The sequence below is a fragment of the Eretmochelys imbricata genome, chromosome 6 (genome assembly GCF_965152235.1).
Source record: "Eretmochelys imbricata isolate rEreImb1 chromosome 6, rEreImb1.hap1, whole genome shotgun sequence".
NCBI classification, from domain to species: domain Eukaryota; kingdom Metazoa; phylum Chordata; order Testudines; family Cheloniidae; genus Eretmochelys; species Eretmochelys imbricata.
The window spans coordinates 12,962,630-12,976,211 of NC_135577.1; the positions used below are offsets into that span (position 1 = coordinate 12,962,630).

Consider the following 13,582-nt stretch of genomic DNA (forward strand, 5'->3'; position numbering starts at 1 on the left):
TCCCTGGGGACCTGGGACTTTGCCGTGAACTGGACCTTGGAGGGGAATCGGGTGCAGAGAAGAGCCACAGAAAGGAACCGGGGGCTGGAATGAAAACGTTGCAGTGGGAGACGAAGCTGTTTAGTGTCTCCAAGAGAATCCGAGAAACGTGGGGCTGGAAGGGACTTGGAGAGGGCACCAAGTCCCATCTCCGGCACTGAGGCAGGGCCAAGGAAACCTAGATCAGCCCTGACCGGTGTGTGTCCGACATGCTGTCAAAAACCTCCAATGATGGGGATCCCACAACCTCCCTGGGGAGCCTGGCCCAGAGCTCAGCTACCCTGAGAGTTCAAAAAGTGTCTCCTAATACCCAGCCCCTTGCTGCAAGCTAAACTGCTTCCTTCTGGTCCACCCTTCGCTGGACACGGAGCACACCCGCTCGCCGGCCTCTTTAGAGCGACCCTTGTTCTCCCGTACCAGCTCAGCCTTCTCTTCCCCAGGCCGAACCCAGCCAGGACCTGCAGCCGTCCCTCGCCAGCACATGAATGGGTTTGTCCTCGGACATGGAGGAAGGGAATGGGCATAGAAGAGTTTTATGTCCACACTGAGCCCTGCCAGGTCCTCCCCACAACCCACAAGCCCCCTGACCCTCCGAGAGCTGGGGACAGAACCCAGGAGTCCTGCCTCCCAGCTCTCCTGCTCTAACCCACCAGCCCCCACTCCCCTCCCAGAGCTGGGGAGAGAACCCAGGAGTCCTGGCTCCTAACCCCAACCACTAGACACCCCCCCCGCCTGCTCCTGGAACTGGGGATAAAACCCAGGACTCCTGGCTCCCATTAGCCCCTGCTCTAATCACTAGACTTCACTTCCTTCCCAAAGCCAAGGAGAGAACCCAGGAGTTCTGGCTCCCCTCCCAGCCCCACCTACCATTGGCTGTTCATATCCTCCCCTGTGGCTCCCCCCCGCCCTGGGAGCCAATCTCCTTCGGGGTCAGAGCCCGGCTGCTGGGCAGGAGGAAATAGAAACCAGCTGAGGTTTTACTTTCGTTTCCCCAGGATTAATCTTGGACACGGGCAGAGCGAGCTGTGGGACAGGTAACGGGGGGCCAGCGACAGTCCCCGGGGGGCAGAATCGCCCCCTCCAGTCTATTTCCCCCCCATCCCCAGAGAACCCCCCTTAGATTTGAGTGGCTGGTTTCAAACCAGCTGCAGCTGGGGGGCACCGAAGGCAAATCCCGGCCACCCCCCGGCCTCTGGCTGGGGCCCGGCCCCCGCCCCTCCAGCGCAGCCCCGTGGGTCCCCACGCAGTGAGCCGTGCCCGGCCGCCAAGCCCGAGAGCTGCTTGAAAAGTCCCGAGCGGCTGAAAATTCCTCTGCCCCCGGGGCACTTGCGCCCCGGTGGGGAGGGGGGCGCAGATGGCAGCGGGCCCTCCCCAGGTGTGACGGCTGGGGACGTGCGGTTCCCTCCTGCAACAGGGACGGAAATGAGTGGTGTTTAATGCCAGGGAGCCCAGACTCCTGGGTTCTGTCCCCAGCTCTGGGAGGGGAGTGGGGGCTAGTGGGTTCGAGCAGGGAGGCTGGGAGCCTGGACTCCTGGGTTCTCTCCCCATCGCTAGAGGGAAGGAGTGGGTTAGAATGGGGAGGGGAGCTGGACCCCCTGGGTTCTGGGTGCAGTGGAATGAGGTGCTGGCCAAAGAGAGTTTTCTCATTTCTTGAGGTGCTAGTGGGGATGGGGGTGTGCCCAGTACACAAGGAGAGCCCTGGGGAACTCAGCACTCGAGAATTGGGTTTAGGACATGGAGTGTCCCCGCCCTGCTCTGTGCCTCAGTTTTCCCCTCTGCCAGCCCTTCTGTTTGAGCTCAGGGGGTGTGAGAGGGTTAATCCATTGGTGTCCTGTTGTCTCAGTTCTCCAACACAGTTTGGCTTTAGTCCCAACCCAGGAGGAGGGGAGATCGGTCAACTGGAGCCCAGCCTGTCACCCGCTGCATTATGGGAAATGCAAATAATAAAGGGTAAGTGCTCCAGTCTCACCCAATTCAGGTGTAACCCATTCCAGCGCTGGGGCTAGAGTCCACGAATCCTGGCTCACAGCCCCCCCCCACTAGACCCCAATCCCTTCTCCCCCGCCCCCGCAGCTGGGATACAACCCAGGAGTCCTGGCTCACAGGCCCCCTGCTGTGTGTCTCCCAGGCCAATCCCACCCCCCTCCTCGAAGCCAACTCCAGAGGGGATGGTGGAGCGACTCCAGGAGGACGTCACCTGCTCCATCTGCCTGGACGTCTTGGAGGACCCCGTCTCCATCGTGTGTGGCCACAACTTCTGCCGGGGCTGCCTCGCGGCTCACTGGAGTGGGGTCTCGCCTTGGGGGTACCAGTGCCCCGAGTGCCGGGCTCCCTGCTCCAGGAACCAGATGACCCCAGACACACGTCTCAAAAGCCTGGTGGAGAAAATCAGAGACCTGCCACGTGAAGGGACATTGACAGGAACAGGGACAGCGAGCTCTGAGGTTGGTGCAGCCCTCCTGAGGCTGGTCCAGAGATGCAGCCACCTCTGGGGCGGGGCGGGGGGGAACAGCTGCATGTTTGCTCCCCGCAGCACGGTGTCCCCTATCTCCACGCTGGGGCCCTGGGGTCAGGGGGAAGGCTAAGGGGATTCCTGTGTGCCTTTAGCAACCGCTCAGGTCTCTGGGCTGCTAAGGGGGGAGCTGAGCACTCAGGGCTCAGACCTGCTGATAAGAAATTAACCAGCAAGCTACCAGGCTGTGACTCCAGATGGGGGCCCCTGTGAGGGGACATGGACTAGCTGGAAGTGTGGGGGAGAGGATGGGACATGGGGCCTTTCTCCTCTAGGGGGCACTGGCTTGGATGTGGCCCATGGTGGGACTGGCTGGTCCAGGGGATGGGAATGGGGCTCTGATCCGGGGGAGAAGGGACTCACCAGCTCAGGGGTGGGGTCCCAGCTCTGATCCTGCTCTGTCCCTGCAGCTGGGGCCGGGGGCTCAGCCAGAGGCAGGGCGCCCGGTGCAATTGGTGTGTTTGGATGAGAAAGGGGGCCTGACCCTGGACGAGGAGGCCCTGAGCCGCTGCCTGGAGCAGGGTGGGGTGGGGGATGCCCCCGTCTGCCTGGTGTCCATCATCGGGGAGCAGCACCGGGGCAAATCCTTCCTGCTGAACTACCTGCTGCGTCGTCTCCAGAGCCTGGTGAGTGCAGCCCTGATCCCCTCCCAGAACCAAGGAGATAACCCAGGAGTCCTGGCTCCTGCCCCCCCTGCTGTAACTCACTAGACCCCCACTTCCCGTGCCAGAATTGGGGACAGAACCCAGGAGTCCTGGCTCCCAGCCCCCTGCTCTAACCCACTAGACCCCACTCCCCTTCCAGAGCTGGGGATAGAACCCAGGAGTCCTGGCTCCCAGCCTCCCCTGCTCTAACCCACTAGACCGTCTAGACCCTTGTCTGTGTGTCTGTCTCAGCCTGAGTCTGCCTGTCCATCATCTTTCCAGTGCGCTGGTCCCCATGCTACTTGCCTGCTAATAAAATACTCACAGTCCCCTTTCCCCCCCACACTAATTGCACCGCCCCCCATGTCTTCTTCTTCCCCCCACCCCCAGGATGTGAAGGATGGATCCTGGATGGGCCGGGAGGAGGAGCCCCTGGAGGGGTTCGAGTGGCGAGTTGGTGCCCGCAGCGTCACCAAGGGGGTGTGGGCGTGGAGTCAGCCCTTCTGGGTCCCCTCCGACGGGGGGCAGGTGAGTGGGAAGAGGGGTGAGGAAATGGGGTGGGGGGATGAGTGACCGCAGCAGATGTCTACTTGGGGGAGCAGAGCAGACAGAGGCTGGGTGGGCTCGGAGACTGGGGCCTGGGATGGGAGGCAGGGAACACAGTGACCCCCCAGGGGCTGGGTCTCACTGGGTGCTGGGGCATGTGGGGGGCAGAGTGGGGAGCTGGCATGAGACACTGGCCCGTGGCTCCCCCCCGCTCCCCAGGTGGCCGTGCTGCTGGTCGACACCGAGGGCTCCATGGACATCGCCAGAGACACAGAGACCAGCGTGAAACTCTCCGCCCTCTCCATGCTGCTTGGCTCGTACCAGGTAGGCAGTAGGGGGCGCTGTGCTGCAGGGAGCGGGGCAGGGCTCAGCAGGGGGCGCTCTCCCATTGCAGCCAGGGCCGGCCCCGATGCCCCAGGTTGGCACTAGGGGGCGCTGTGCTGCGGGGAGAGGGTCGTGCTGGTTTCTGTCTCTAACCCTGTCCTCTCTGATGACTTGCAGATCCTGAATGTTTCCAGCCAGCTAAAGGACCCCGATCTAGAATATCTGGAGGTGAAGGGGGAGGAGGGCAGGACGTGGTGCCATTCTCCAAGAGCCCCAATGGGGTAGTCTGCCCATTCTGCAGCTGGGGAAACTGAGGCCCAGAGAGAATCAATGACTTGCCTGAGGTCACATGGGGAGTCTGTGGAACAGCCAGAGATAGAACCCAGGAGTCCTGGTTTCCAGCCCCCACCCCTGCTTTTTTAACCACTAGACTCCACTCCCCTCCCAGAGCTGGGGATGGAACCCTGATGTCCTGGGGCCGTATCCAGCAGGGCCCAACTTCTGTGCTGCTCCAGGGTCTGTAATTCACCAGTACTCTGGGAACATCTCAATATTTGGCATCTTGATCTATTCTGCTCCTACCGTCGGTGGGCACAGGGGGCAAACAGAGCCCCGGGCAGGGGGTAGGGGAACCTTGACTTGCAGTTCTGCTCTTTGGCCACTAGGTGTCTCTGCAGCAGAGGGGGAAAGCCCTGGGACCCGGGGAACAGACCCAGACCAAGCTGGACCTGCAGCTTTATGGGTGGGTGGGTGGGTGGGTGGCAGGGGGGTGTTTTGTTGGTAGGATTTTCATCCCCACCTGCCACCAGGGCACACGCTGCCTCCCTGCCCCAGAGATCTCAGTCCCCTGCTCTCTCTGCTCTGCAGATGTTTCTGCACGTGGCCGAAGAGGTGGGAAAGGAATACGGGCTGGAGTCCATTCAGGTGAGATGACATTCCCCCCCATTCCCGCACCCTGCCCCATGCAATCCCCTTGCCCCACTGCATGGGTTGCTCCTGCCCCAGCCACTCCCTGCCCCACACCCGAGGGGTTCAGCCTTCCCCTCCTGAGATTGTCCTGTCTCCCCTGCAGCACCTAGACCTGCTGGTGCGGGATTGGAGCAGCTCCTTGGTCCTTGGAACGGACGGTGGGAAGGAGCATCTGAGAGACGTCTGACAGGTGACTGTGGGGCTTAACATGGCGCCTTTGCCCTCTGGGGGGTGCTGGCTCTGATCTGGCCCCAGGGCAAGGGCCTGGCTGGCTCAGGGAAGCAGGGAATGGGTCCCGGAGTATTTCCCTCCATTGATGTCTCACTTTGCTGATTCCCCCGGCTCTGGCAGATGCTGGCTGTGAGGTCCCCTTGCAAACACTCCAAGGCCCTGGAAGCTCTGAACAGAAGCAAAACCCGCTGTTACCTGATGCCCTTCCCTGGCAAGGGGATCATGACTGGAAGCGAGGGATGCGTGAGAGGTAACGGACTCGGGACAGCAGCTCTGAGCCTGCACGACGGGGCGTCTCCGTCTCTGCCGGGGAATGGGCCGTGGGGGGATGCTCTGGCTTTCGGTTCATTGCCATGTCCCTCCCCTTCGCAGACATGGATGAGGATTTCCGGGAGAGCCTGAGGGACTACGTCACCGGCTTGGTGGCCTCAGCCAGTCACAACATCTGGAGGGACCGGCACGGGGTGCTGGTGACCGGGTCACAGCTTGCTGCCAAGATAAAGGTGTGGATTGGCCAGCTGGGCATGGGGTCTCAGTAGGGGGCGCTCTCCCCTGGCAGTCAGTGCTGGCCCCAATACCCTATGTGGTGCTAGGGGGCGCTGTGCTGCGGGGAGCGGGGTGGGGGCTTAGCCCTTTTTGCTGAACATTTTGTTAATTAAGAATGAGGGTTGTATTTATAGCCTAGCAGAATCCCAGCTTGGATGATTCTACCGAGCCTTCCTAAATCATCCAGGGAAGTTCTTCATTTCCCCTGTCAAACTGATTCCCACCGTTGTCTTATGGCTGTTCCTAAGCTGCCCTGCCCCAGAGGTGGCTGCATCTCAGCGCCGGGCGAGCCATCCCCATGTTCCCACTTTTCTAAGCCCTGTGGAGTCTGTATTGTGATTTCTTTGCAGAAATTCTCTGATCTGATGAAGAAACATTGCTTCGGCTTCTCCTCTCCCGCTCAGGTACCTTCTCTGACCTGATCAAGGGGTGTGTCCCTCCTCCTGAATTCACTTCTGATGCAAAACTGTAGCCTACTTTTGTCTTATTACTGCTGCCTTGCCCAAAAGGTGGCTGCATCTCATGTCGGGCAAGCCATCCCCGTGTCCTGTTGCTGTAAGGATATTCCCCAGCTGCTCCCCCCCCCCCCCACAGTGTTCTTGTCAGCAAGTTAAAGAAGTATGGGCTGGATGAATGGACTATAAGGTGGATAGAAAGCTGGCTAGATTGTTGGGCCCAACGGGTAGTGATCCATGGCTCCATGTCTAGTTGGCAGCCGGTATCAAGTGGAGTGCCCCAAGGGTCGGTCTGGGGCCAGTTTTGTTCAATATCTTCATTAATGATCTGGACGATGGGATGGATTGCACCCTCAGCAAGTTTGCAGATGACACTAAACTGGGAGGAGTGGTAGATACACTGGAGGGTAGGGATAGGATCCAGAGGGCTCTAGACAAATTAGAGGATTGGGCCAAAAGAAATCTGGTGAGGTTCAACAAGGACAAGTGCAGAGTTCTGCACTTAGGATGGAAGAATCCCATGCACCGCTACAGACTAGGGACTGAATGGCTCGGCAGCAGTTCTGCAGAAAAGGACCTAGGGGTGACAGTGGACGAGAAGCTGGATATGAGTCAACAGTGTGCCCTTGTTGCCAAGAAGGCCAATGGCATTTTAGGCTGTATAAGTAGGGGCATTGCCAGCAGATCGAGGGACGTGATTGTTGCACTCTATTCGACATTGGTGAGGCCTCATCTGGAGTACTGGGTCCAATTGTGGGCCCCACACTACAAGAAGGATGTGGAAAAATTGGAAAACGTCCAGCAGAGGGCAACAAAAATGATTAGGGGGCTGGAGCACATGACGTATGAGGAGAGGCTGAGGGAACTGGGATTGTTTAGTCTGCGGAGGAGAAGAATGAGGGGGGATTTGATAGCTGCTTTCAGCTACCTGAGAGACGGTTCCAAAGAGGATGGATCTAGACTGTTCTCAGTGGTAGCTGATGACAGAACAAGGAGTAATGGTCTGAAGTTGCAGTTGGGGAGGTTTAGGTCGGATATTAGGAAAAGCTTTTATTTAGGAGGGTGGTGAAACACTGGACCAGCGCAGACCACACTGTGTTTTTGAGGGAGAAGGTGAGTCTGTGCAGCAGGGGCCCCTGTGCCCGAGCCAGGGGAACCCAGGGAACTGTCCTGGCCAACCCCACTGGCTGTGGGCTTTGGGGTAGGAGACAGGACCTCGTATCTCCAGCTCCCAGGATGACTATAGAGATGGGAGGCTCAAACTCCTGCACCGGGGTTGGGAGTGGGGGAGGAAATAAGTTTGCCCTGTGGCCAGCTGCAGTGGTGGAGGCATCATGGCCCAGGTGGCTCACAGGCTGGACCAGGAGTCAAAACTCCTGGCTTTTGTTTATGGTGCTGTTGCAGACTCCCCTGGGCTCATTACGGAGACTCTCTGGGCCTCGGTTTCCCCATCAAAGTGGGAGAATGATCTTGCCCTTGGGTGTTTTAGCCTGTGCGCTTTTTGGGGCAGAGATGGCCTCTCACTGAGTTTGTGTGCTGCGCGAGGGGAGGGCCCCCATCTCGGTCCAGGTCTGTGGTGCGCCCAGCATGAGGGGGCCCCCCCATCTCAGTCCTGGTTCGTGCCGTACCCGGCACAAGGGGGAGCCCCCATCTCATTTGGGAGGGTGGGGTCCATGCAGCGCTTGTCCCTTCTAACGCTCTTGGCCGTCTCCTCTCCCGGCGGGTGCAGGACGGCGACTCCCGGAACATGGTCGCCTGCCTGAAGGTGCGGCCGAGCAAGATGGCGGAGCTGTTCGTGGAGCAGCGTGGGCAGTCGCTCTGGCGGTGCCAGACGGACATGCGGGAGCCGGCACCGGAGAAAGAGGCCCAGCTGACGGAGCTGGAGGCGGTGCTGACGCGGGAGGCCGAGACCTTCCTGGAGAGCTACGGGAAGCGCTTCAGGAAATTCGCCATTTTGGCGGGCGTGGGCGTGGGGGCACTGGCCCTGGGACCGGTTTGGGGGCGCTGCCGGTGCCGGGATCGCCGCCGCTGTCATTGCTGCCTAGGCGGCTGGGGTGCTCGCCGTGGCCGAGGTGGTGGCCATTGGGGTTGGGGCGGGCGCCGTGGCCGGGATGTGTGTGGGCGTGGGCGTGGGCGGGGGAGTTGGTGGGAACATCGCCCAGAAGGATAGGCAGAGGGCCAAAGCTGCTGGTGGCGGGAGGGAGGAGGAGGACAGCACTGAGGATCTATCCGACGAGAAACCCCTGATCTGATCGGTGCCCCCCCACAATCTTTGTCTGACGAATGGGGTGACAGGACAGCAGCGTGGCCTGGACACGTCCCCCACAAGCCACCCCAGAGCAGGGAGCCGTTGCCCCCAGATTCTAAGAGGGGACGTTTAGATCCTCTCGTCTGATCTGCTGTGCCACCCAGGCTGGAGAATGCCGCCCACTTCCCCCTGCGTTGGGCCCGATATCTCCTTTGCACTAAATCATTTCCCAGAAAGGCAGCCAGTCCGGCTCGGAATCCGGAAAAGACGGAGACCCCCACCGCTTTCCCGCTGGTGAATCACCCGCGCTGTGAGAAATCGGGTGCCTTGTTTCCAACTGGAGTTTCTCGCTTTAACTTGCAGCCCTCGGTTCTCGCTCTGCCTTCCTCCAACGTTGCAGGGCCACTCCGGCTGCAACACAAAGCACTTGGAAACTCCCTGCCGATGGTCCTGTCCCGAGATCACCCGCTGGGGGTGACCATGGGCACCTGGCTTAGTTCCTACAGCGGCAGCCGTGTTGTCTGGTCCTGGAGGATAGATATCCAGCCACTCCTATGAGCGGGAGGACGGGTCCAGGGGAGCGGGCACAGAAAGACATGGATTGGGTTTCCTACTCTACCATGGGCTTCCTCTGTGACTTTGGCCAAGTCACTTAGTTTCTCTGTGCCTCAGTTTCCCATGTGGATACTGAGGATAATAATGCATTGAAAGATGGTGAGGGGTTTGAGCTCCACTGAGAGAAAGTGCTATCCAAGAAACAGGCATCGTTATTTATTCTGCGGGAGGGCTATAAAAGCATCCAAAGCTAAAGGATTTTCTGTTCAACACCCATGAACGCACGCCGAGCAGGGGACACCGTCTGACCAACTCCACAGGAAGGCTCAGCTCCCACCCTTCGGTGCTGGTGAAATACCAGGAGTTGGGCTTGAGGATTTCCAACCAATGAGGGCTCGGGCTAGGGGTACTCTCCAGCTGTTCCATGCCCAGGCCAGCCTCAGCTGGCGCCTACGATCCCATAGACCGCTCTAGCGTGAGGTACGGGGTCAGCTCCATGATGGCTTTGCCTTGGTGAGCCGGGAGCGCCCCTTCCCGTCACAGATTCCAAGGCCTGGATAACACAGGCCATGACCCTGCACTGAATTAATCCCTGCTTGAACTGGAGTGATCTGTTAGAGAAACTTCCCATCTCTATTTAAAAATGGACAGTGATGGCGAATCTGCCACGACCCTTGGTAAATTTTTCCAATTGTTCACTGTTAAAAATTTCTGCCTTACTTCCAGTCTGAATTTTGTTGAGCTTCAACGTCCAGCCATTGGAGCATGTTAGACCTTTCTGTGCTAGACTGAAGGACCCATTATGAAATATTTGTTCTCCAGGTGGGTGCTTATGGACTGGGATCCAGTCACCCTTTAACTTGCTCTTTGAGTCCTATCTTCCTTAAGAACTCCTTGGAAACTTGATATCAGGGCTGCAGGTTTTCAAAGGCTGCACCTCTTGGTACCTAACAAGAGAAAGCAGAAGTCACTTGAGACTGTGGTCTGCACAGTGTCCAATGGGAGAAGTTAGGTTTCTGCTGGAAGGTGGCCGGTCAACAGGTCTTGGGTGCAGGACAGTCTCAGAGCAATGGAGGCATTTAAGCAATTTCCTTTGTGCCCAACAGGAGGAAAGATATTTGGGGTACTGTGTTAGGGTGTCAATGTACGGATGAGTGCGTGCGTGAGTCTGTGAGCACCTGTAAATGACTGTCATGGGGAGTGCTAGAGAGTAATCTCCCAGATCTAAATAACTGTGAAGTTCTGACTCTTCGAACCTTGCATGGTGAGTTCCTAGTTTTGGGACAAGTCTCCACAGAAACCATCAGCTGTAATTCGGTTCAGGGAAGATGCAACTTCTGTTTAATGGAAGGACTTTAAACTGCTCCTGGGGGAATTCTGCACCAAAAAAATTTAAAATCCTGCGCAGAGTTTAAATTTCTGCACATTTTATTTATCAAAATAACCTTATATAATCACACCAGTTTCATTTATTTTGGTAATTTATTTCAAAATACCTGTTGGCAAGTATTTCTGTAACAGTCCAGACACCCACACAAATTCCCCCAGGAGTAGAAAGTTGAAGAAACCCTGACAACTCAGTTCCTGCTTTTCTGCCCCCTCCCTCCCCTGCTTCCCCGAGCTCAGCTGTCCCCACCTCCTCAGTCCAGCCAGTAAGCCCTCCTCAGCCCAGCCATTCACACCTCCTCCCCTGCCCAGAGCCTGCACCTGTCACCCAAACCCCATCCCAGAGCCCGCATGCCAGACTACCTCCCCCACTCAAACTCCCTCCCAGCTCCCAACCTCTCACCCCTTCTGCACCCAAACTCACTCCCGGAGCCTGCCCCCCAGTCCCATACCCCAGAGCTCCTCCCCCATCCAAAGCCTTAGGCAGGTGGGGGGCGGAGTTTTGGGGGGCAGGGTCTGGGTCACATGAGTGACATTATTGGCCCCCTGGGAGGATTTGAGGACTCGCATTCAGTAAATTGAGGTAAATTGAGTTTGAGACCCCTGCCTTAGATCTACACATTTTTTATGACGTCCTTTCCACGATTCCCTTGCTGCACACTAAGTGTGTCGTTCTTTTCCTCGCCTTGGAGGACGTGGGGAACAATTGATCAGCTTCCTCTTTAGAACAATCTTTGACATATCGGACAACTGTTCTCAGGTCCCTCCCCAGCTTTCTCTTCCCTAAACATGCCCAGTTCTTTCAACCATTCCTCATAGGCTCTGTCTTCTAAACCGCTGAATCCTCATTTTTCTCTGAAAAAAAGTTTCAGCCAAAGAATTTTGCCCAGCTGTCGTTAGGATCCTTTCTACACCATGGAAATGCCTTACCCTTAAGCTCTGCTCGATAGACTCGAGCCAAGGGATAATAGGGTTTAGCCCATGGTGAGTAATAGTGAGAGGACAGAAACCCACAGAAGAACACTCAGATGCAGCTTCCTCCAGGATTCAAGAGTTGACCCCGTACCCAACCCCATTCATGGGGCTTCTTTTTTATCTTGTATTAATACAGTTTCAATGAAAAATATCAGAGCACAATATTGGATCAATGCTACCATACAAAGGTGATTTTATCTTTCTCAGCTGATAAATGTCTACCTTCTTGACACCTTAACATCAGAAAAAAAAAAAACTTTAAATAAATCTTCAGCTAGTACAAGTCCTTCTGCACTAGTGTGATTCTGTGGTCACAAAATTTGCCATGGAATTCACCCTGTTGCTTCCAGAATGGTGGCCCAGAATCTCCACTTTCATTAAATAGGCCTCAGGTGTCTAGCCCTTTGTGGAATTGACCTTCAATGCATAGCCAGTGCAGTGCCATCTGCCTGAGTCTGCAGGCTGCCTAAAACAATAGCTCTGAGAAGTATTAACAGTCCCATTCATCTTAATCAGAGCTCTGGGGTCTCCATGTGTGGGGGGGTCTTCCCCCTCCAGGATGCCATAGAGCAGCAAGGCACTTCACATTTTGTTTCCTGTCACCTTGCCCAGGGGGAGTTAATTGGACCAGACGGCCTGAGTTGCTCCAGGTAGGACGGAGCCTAGGCCCAGGCCCAACTTGCAGCTAGGGAGCATAGGGAATGAAAAGTACATTGTGGCCACTCAGGCCGAGGGGAGTCAGAATGAGTGTGAAGGATTCACTCTTGGTCCTTTCTTGGCTCCTGTTTAATTGTACGTTTCACTTTTCCCCTGTAAAGGAGGAGAACATGGGTGGAAGAAATGGCGGAGGGAAATTACACTCTGGTTACAGACTTCCTTTTCCAGGGATTCATGGATCATCCGGAGCTTCAGGTCCCCCTCTTTGTGTTGTTTCCAATGATCTATGTTATCACCCTGGCGGGGAATCTAGGGATGATCATCTTGATCAGGTTCAACTCCCAACTCCACACCCCCAGGCACTATTTCCTCAGCAGATTGTCTCTTGCTGACATTGGTAATGCCTCGGTTGCTGATGACTTTGGGGTTCAGGCCAAACCCATTTCTCCCGCTGCGTGCTGAGCACAGGTTTTCTTTGTCTGTAACTTTCTGACCAAGGAAGCTTTGCCTGGTGGCAGTAATGGCATCTGATCACTTCCTAGCACTCGGTAGCCCCTTGCTCTAGAGCCTCGTCGTGTCAACGAGACTGTGTGTGTTACTAGTGGTTGCTTCCTACATATGTGGCTTTGTGAACGCAGTTGTTCAGACTCCATTTATAATTTACCTTGCCCTTCTGTGACTCCAATGTCATCCACCATTTCTTCTGTGACATCCCCCCAATCCTTAAGCTGTCCTGCTCCGACACCCACAACGCTAACACGGTGCATTTCACCTTGTCCACTATAGTGGTCATGACTACGATTCTCATTGTACTATTCTTCTACATGTACATCCTCATTGCCATTCTGAAGATCCACTCTGCCAAGGGCAGACGCAAAACCTTCTCCACCTGCGCCTCCCACCTGATGGCCGTAACAATTTTGTACGGGACTTTGATCTTCATGTATTTACAACCCAGTTCCGACTACACCACAGACCCAGACAAGATCATCTCTGTGTTTTATATACTCATAATTACCATGCTGAATCCCCTGATCTACAGCTTGAGGAACAAGGAGGTGAAGGACGCCTTTAGAAGGATGATAAACAGGAAGGTTTGTTCTCAGTTAATATAATTATTGGGATTTGTGCTTATCAATAAACCAGTGATGAATTAATAGTGAATTCTCTGTGTCATAGCTCTGATTTCTTTGTTTTAACTGTATTCTGTGGCTTGTACAAAAAAAAAAAAAAAGGAATCCAAGACTGTTAATCTTAGAAATTCAGTTTCCCATATTCAGGAATGACTGCGAGGCTGCAAAGAATACAGACGCTCCCCGACTTATGCAAGCATTCCATTCCAGAATGCCTTGTATACCTCAAATTTTGCGTAAGTCGGAAACATAACTCCGACCTTTATGCTCAAAAAAACCCAAAAGAAACTCCTATTTCTAGTTTATGGAACTTTTTCCATCATCTCGGATTTGCGTAACTCGGGGAGAGTCTGTGCACTATT

At 55.8% G+C, this 13,582-nt stretch overlaps 1 pseudogene across 1 annotated transcript; it reads left to right on the forward strand.

Moving 5' to 3' along the window:
* Positions 1 to 1,035: 1,035 nt before the first annotated feature.
* Positions 1,036 to 13,251, forward strand: LOC144267140 (RING finger protein 112-like; annotated as a pseudogene). The gene is made up of 14 exons (XR_013346544.1): positions 1,036 to 1,073; positions 1,883 to 1,989; positions 2,168 to 2,483; positions 2,962 to 3,177; positions 3,586 to 3,723; positions 3,961 to 4,065; positions 4,243 to 4,293; positions 4,933 to 4,989; positions 5,138 to 5,224; positions 5,386 to 5,515; positions 5,638 to 5,768; positions 6,162 to 6,215; positions 7,308 to 7,379; positions 7,996 to 13,251. The product of XR_013346544.1 is annotated as an RING finger protein 112-like (transcript).
* Positions 13,252 to 13,582: the final 331 nt, after the last annotated feature.